The sequence below is a fragment of the Triticum urartu genome, chromosome 3 (assembly GCF_003073215.2).
Source record: "Triticum urartu cultivar G1812 chromosome 3, Tu2.1, whole genome shotgun sequence".
Classification (NCBI taxonomy): domain Eukaryota; kingdom Viridiplantae; phylum Streptophyta; class Magnoliopsida; order Poales; family Poaceae; genus Triticum; species Triticum urartu.
The window spans coordinates 488,116,207-488,123,634 of record NC_053024.1 but is presented as its reverse complement, the minus strand read 5'-3'; positions in this window follow the sequence as shown (position 1 = coordinate 488,123,634).

The following is a 7,428-nucleotide window of genomic DNA, read 5'->3' as shown; positions in this document are numbered from 1 at the left end:
ATGCTGGATAGCGGTCGATGTGTGGAGTAATAATAGTAGATGCAGGCAGGAGTCGGTCTACTAATCTTGGACGTGATGCCTATGTAATGATCATTGCCTGGATATCGTTATAATTATTTGAGGTTCTATCAATTTCCCAACAGTAATTCGTTTACCCATCGTTTGCTATCTTTCTTGAGAGAAGCCACTAGTGAAACCTACGGCCAGCGGGTCTTCTTCTTCATATATTTGCTTGCGATCTACTTTTCCTTTGCATTTTTATTTAGATCTATTAAACCAAAAATACAAAAATACTTTGCTGCAATTTATTTTATTTGCGATCTATTATTACAATCTACTACAATTTTTGGCATCGTTACCCGAAAGGGATTGACACCCCCTTTAACACGTCGGGTTCGAGGTGTTGTTATTTGTGTGCAGGTGCCGTTTACGTTGTGCTGCTTGGTTCTCCTACTGGTTCGATAACCTTGGTTTCTTCACTGAGGGAAATACCTACCATCGCTGTGCTGCATCATCCCTTCCTATTTGGGGAAATACCGACGTAGTCCTAGCAGACAGAAGCTTTTTTGGCGCTACAACCAGAGAGCAACCAAAAGGAATTTCTGGCGCCGTTGCCAGGGAGGATCTTCAACATAACCAGGTTCCTAATCAAAAATCTCATCTCCTCGCAATTTACATTATTTGCCATTTGCCTCTCGTTTTCCTCTCCCCCACTTCACAAAATTTGCCGTTTTATTCACCTCTCTTTTCCGTTCGCCGTTTTCTCGTCAGATCTATCCTTTGCTTGCAATCATGAGTGATTTCGGTATGGCACTAACAGATGATGGCCTTAATCCTAAGATTGGACATACGGGCAATCTGGATGCTAAAACTTTTATCTTGGGGCAAGGGAACATTATGGGAAAAGAACGTATCCAAGAATTTTTCAATTGTGTTGGGAAGCTTAGTCTTGATGATGCTCCTATACTTAAAACTACTAGATCTTATGCGGATGCTATTTCAGCACTAGTTCTGAAACTTGAAAGTAAATTTATTCATACCCATCCTACCTTGCAAAGATTGTTTTTTGAGCTCCCCGTTATAATAATCCTAGAGCTAAAAAGTTGGCCACTCTTGTTCTTATGAATGAGTTTGACTACATAATACGGGAAGCTAGGGAAATCTTTGACTTTATGGTATGAATCGTGAAAAACCTGTGATAGATGAAATTCTTTACAATAGTGACTATGATTTAAGACATTTTCTTGGGGACAATAAAATCTTTGATGAGAATCTTAAAAAGGAAGTCTCAGTTCTAGATATAATCCAACAAGTCTTCAATAATGTTAATCAACATTACTCTTGGATTGTTGCGGGAAATCAAAATGGGTATGATGAAAACCAACTTAGGATTGCAAAGGCCTCTATGGATAACATGTTTTATGTTGTGTGTACAAAGCCTCATGATGAAAATACCTCTAAGAAAGTCAAGAACAAGGATGACAAAACTTAGATCCTTGCTTTATGCCTAGCTAAGGGCGTAAAACTATAGCGCTTGTTGGGAGGCAACCCAATGAATAAATTTTATTTTTTCTTTTTGCTTCCTATTCTTGTGTGTTAGCACAATTATGCTACTATTATGATTGTGTTTTTTATGTTTTAATTAGTGTTTGTGCCAAGTAAAGCCTTTAGGATCTTCTTGGGTGATAGTTGTTTGATCTTGCTGAAAAAACAGAAACTTTTATGCTCACGAAATTAATTTTCGTTTTTTACCAGAGAGCGATAAAATACCCATTCTACTTGCAGTAGATCAATATGCAAATTTCTCAGGTCGTCCTAATTTTTCAGAATTTTTGGAGTTACAGAAGTATTCGAAATAGTCAGATTGCTACAGACTGTTCTGTTTTGACAGATTCTGTTTTCTTTGTGTTGTGTGCTTATTTTGATGGCTCTATGGTTTTCTTTGATGAGTTTTTGCCATAGAAAAGTTGGAATACAGTAGATATAATACAAAAACAAAATATGAGTTGGTTTGATACATCACTTATAGTAGTGGTTTATTATTCTTCTACTAACGGATCTCACGAAGGTTTTGTTGAGTTTTGTGTGATTGAAGTTTTCAAGTTTTGGGTTATCTTACGATGGATGAAGGAAGGACGGAAGAGCCTAATCTTTCTTCTAACAACTATCGGTAGTTTACTCGAGACTATATTTTTATTCGTCACATGATATGTGTTTTTCTTGGAGCGTCTTGTATGATATGAGTCTTTGCTTATTTTATTTTGTGTTTTAAGTCATCAATCCTTGCTGGACACACCTATTTGATAGAGCCAAAATTATGTCATGACTTGTTAGAATTGCTGTCTATGCTTCACTTAAATCTTTTATGAGCTAGGACTTGCTCTAGTGCTTCACTTATATCTTTTTGAGAACGGTGTGCTTAGTATTTTTGAAGAAATGCTCTCTTGCTTCACTTAGATTTATTTGAGAGTTAGTAAAATTTTGAATAAATTCTGTCTTGCTTCACTTAAATTATTTTGAGATAAAGAAAATTTGTTATGCTCATGATCTTCACTTATATTTGTTTGACCTTATGAAAAGCATCACATGAAAATTAGTCCGAAATTGATAGATATCCAAGAAGAATAAAGAAAAGAAAAAAATGTCATGAAGATCATTGGACAAAATAAACTTGATTCTTAGTAATGGTTTTGAGATATGATGATGTGATATGTGAGTTATGTTGATGAGTGAGTTATGTTGATGAGTAATATGCTCTAGTAGGAATATTGGTGTTAAAGATTGTGATTCCTGGAGCATGCACGTATAGTCTCTCGTTATGCTATGATGTTGGAGCATGATTTATTTTTGATTGTCCTTATGAGTGGCGGTTGGAGATGAGCGATGGTCTTTTCCTACCAATCTATCCCCCTAGTGGCATGCATAGTAGTACTTTACTTCGAGGGCTAATAAACTTTTGCAATAAGTATATGAGTTGTTTATGACTAATGTGAGTCCATGGATTATACACACTCTTACCTTTCCGCAATTTGCTAGCCTCTACGGTACCGTGTATTGCCCTTTCTCACATCGAGACGTGGTGCAAACTTCGCAGGTGCATCCAAACCCCGTGATATGATACGCTCTATCACACATAAGCCTCATTATATCTTCCTCAAAACAGCCACCATACCTACCTATTATGGCTTTTTCATGTCCATTCCGAGATATATTGCCATGAAACTTCCACCGCTTTCGTTTGATGACTTGAGCATTCACTATCATATTGCTTTGCATGATCATATAGTTGACATAGTGTTTGTGGCTCAGCCACCATTCATTATTTTTCATACATGTTACGCTAGATCATTGCACATCCTGGTACATGCGAGAGGCATTTATATAGAGTCATATTTTGTCATAGGTATCGAGTTGTAATTTTTATTTCTTTTGAATTATAAGTAAATAGAAGTGTGATGATCATCATTAATCATTTTTAGAGTAGTGCCCCAGTGAGGAAAGGATGATGGAGACTATGATGCCCCCACAAGTCGGGATGAGACTCCGTACAATGAGAGAAAAAAGAAAAAAAGGAAAGAAAGAAAAAGAAAAAGAAAAAAACAGAAAAAAAATAAACAAAGAGAGAAGGGGCACTGCTTGTATCCTTTACCACACTTGTGCTTCAAAGTAGCACCATGTTTTTCATATGGAGAGTCTCCTATGTTGTCACTTTCATATACTAGTGGGAGTTTTTCATTATAGGATTAGATGCACACCCACTTAGTTTTCATATTGAGCTTTCATACACTTATAGCTCTTAGTGCATTCATTGCATGGCAATCCCTACTCCTCATGTTCATATCGATTGATGGGCATCTCCATAGCCCATTGGTTAGCCGCATCGATGTGAGACTTTCTTACTTTTTTGTCTTCTCTATATTTACCCTATCATCATACTCTATTCCACCCGTAGTGCTATATCCATGGCTTGCGCTCATGTATTGCGTAAGAGTTGAAAAAGCTGAAGCGCGTTAAAAAGTATGAACCAATTGATCTGCTTGTCATCGGGGTTGTGCATGATAAATACTTTGTGTTAAGAAGACAGAGCATGACAAGACTATATGATTTTGTAGGGATAACTTATTTTAGCATTGATATTTTGAAAGACATGGTTGCTTGTTGATATGCTTGAGTATCTAAATTATTATGTCAAAACTAGACTATTGCTTTGAATTCACATAAAAAGTCCAATTGTCCATGCTATAAAGAAAAGAATATGATATGACATGTTAAACAACACTCCACATCAAAAATTCTGTTTTTATCACTTACCTACTCGAGGACGAGTAGGAGTTAAGCTTGGGGATGCTGATACGTCTCCAACGTATCTATAATTTTTGATTGTTCCATGTCGTTATATTATCAATCTTGGATGTTTTATAGTCATTTTATATCAATTTTTTGGTACTAACCTATTGACATAGTGCCAAGTGTCAGTTCCTGTTTTTTCCTTGTTTTTTACATCACAAAAAATCAATATCAGGACGGAGTCCAAATGCCACGAAACTTTAGAGTTTTTATGGACCAGAAGGAACATGTTGGGCCCTGGTAGCACCTATGGGGAATCCCGAGGAGGGGACAACCCACCAGGGCACGCCAGGAGGCCCAGGCGCGCCTTGGTGGGTTGTGCCCACCTCGGGTGCCCCCCAGACCGCCTCTTTGCTCTATAAATACCCAAATATTCCCAAAACCCTAGGGGAGTCGACGAAATATTCATCCAGCCGCCGCAGCGTCCAGAACCACCAGATCCAATCTAGACACCATCTCGGATGGGGTTCACCACCTCTATTGGTGCCTCTTCGATGATGCGTGAGTAGTTCTTTGTAGACCTTCGGGTCCATAGTTATTAGCTAGATGGATTCATCTCTCTCTCTCTCTTGATTCTCAATACAATGGTCTCTTGGAGATCCATATGATGTAACTCTTTTTGCGGTGTGTTTGTTGGGATCTGATGAACTTTGAGTTTATGATCAGTCATGTCTTTTTATATCCATAAAAGTTACTTGAGTTTCTTTGATCTCTTAGATGCATGATCTCTTATAGCCTCGTATTTCTTCTCCGATATTTGGGTTTTGTTTGGCCAACTTGATCTATTTATCTTACAATGGGAAGAGGTGCTCGGTAGTGGGTTCGATCTTACGGTGCTTGATCCAAGTGACAGAAAGGGAACCGACACGTATGTATCGTTGCTACTATTAAGGATAAAAAGATGGGATCTATATCTATGCAATAGATAAATGGATTTTGTCTACATCATGTCATCGTTCTGATTGCATTACTCCGTTTTTCCATGAACTTAATACACTAGATGCATGCTGGATAGCGGTCGATGTGTGGAGTAATAGTAGTAGATGCAGGCAGGAATCGGTCTACTAATCTTGGACGTGATGCCTATGTAATGATCATTTCCTGGATATCATCATAATTATTTGAGGTTCTATCAATTGCCCAACAGTAATTTGTTTACCCACGGTTTGCTATCTTTCTCGAGAGAAGCCACTAGTAAAACCTACGGCCCCCGGGTCTTCTTCCTCATATATTTTCTTGCGATCTACTTTTTCTTTGCATTTTTATTCAGATCTATTAAACCAAAAATACAAAAATACTTTGCTGCACTTTATTTTATTTGTGATCTATTATTTCAATCTACTACAATTTTCTGGCATCGTTACCCGAAAGGGATTGACAACCCCTTTAACATGTCGGATTGTGAGGTGTTGTTATTTGTGTGCAGGTGTTGTTTACGTTGTGTTGCTTGGTTCTCCTACTGGTTCGATAACCTTGGTTTCTTCACTGAGGGAAATACCTACCATCGTTATGCTGCATCATCCCTTCCTCTTTGGGAAATACCGACGTAGTCCTAGCAGACGGAGCTTTTCTGGCGCTCAACCAAAGAGCAATCAATACTACCGCTAGGGTGCTTCAAACTAGCCCAAGCAGAACAGATGGATGCAAGAAGACCAAAACTGCCATAACTTCTGCAAATGAACTCTGATTCCAACGATCAATTACCAAAACCAAACATGGGGGCACCATGCTCTTTCAATCGAGGAATCAACATCTATGATTGGTTTCTTCTTCTGAACCATATTTAGAGCTTCATGGTGTCTGCTAAGAGTACATTTTCTGTTTGGTTATGATGAGATGGATGGTCATTTATTCTCAAAGGTAAATTATTCAAAAAAAACATCTCTTGCACTTACATCCCTATTTCCCTCTCCATGTATTGGCACCTGTATTGGATTTGATTCATTGAGAAATATAGCTTGGCATGAGGCTACCAAGCCTCCATGGTAATGGTATGCATATACAACCTTATGTAAATATCTACCTTTGGTATTAATCATATTTTTAGGGTTGGTGTTGCAAGTATCCAAGTCAATAGACTTGATCAAGAGCAACATAATCCATAACCCTATGCCAGCCGGCAGTGCCTGCAATTTTTATTTGGCTTCTACTTGAGAAGTGCCTGCAACATAAGCCATTCTTTCATATTTTCTTGCATGCATTACGGAGGTTACTTGCTATCATATCCTGCAAGTGGTCCCCAAGATAGTTATTTAGTTGCAAGAGTTATCTCGGGACATCGACGAGTCTGCTTTAAAATATTTGTGTTTCACTGTTGTCATCTATAGTGAAATGCTTTATCTTTTGTCAATTGCAAGGTTGTGTGAACATTGGACAAAATTGGAGGAAAATTTAGAGTGCGAGCCTCTATGAACAATTATATATGGTAATATGTAGATCCAAGTAAATCAGGTACAATTGTGTTATTAAGTTTGTTGACTTAGTTATTTGGATTTTGTATGTGTTAAGTCTTAGAGGAGATCGTGTAATTTAGGCGTGCTGACGAGTCTTCTGCTAACTTAGTATTTCCTATTCAAATCATCATTTTGTTGAAGATTCTATAGTTATAACAAAACATCTCTCAGGTTGAATACATCAGATGATTCCTAGCAATCTTTTTACACATGTAGTACAAATTATTTGTAATTATCTTTTATGATTAATGACTAATGATGCTAACCATTAAGTGTCTCTCTTGCTTTATTGTCTCTTTGCTTGCTTTGTCCTATCAGCAAGATCCTTATTTCTATGTTTGGCAATGAAATAACGCTACATTTAAGTGATTGTCCTGCTTTATTTATCTTCATTTTTCTAAATGTCCCTTTGCCAACTTTGTCATATTAACCATTTTTCTGATTCCACATGTATCATGATGTTTTTTTGTTGTTTGGGCAACTATATTGAAGGAATATTGTTACAAGATTGCATCATTCCTTAAACTTATGTTGCTTTACTTTTTAAGCTTGCTCTCGACTTCTAAGTATCACTGTACTTCATTTTGCTATGGGGAGTAAGTAGCTCCTTGCATTCCATCTTGGCTTA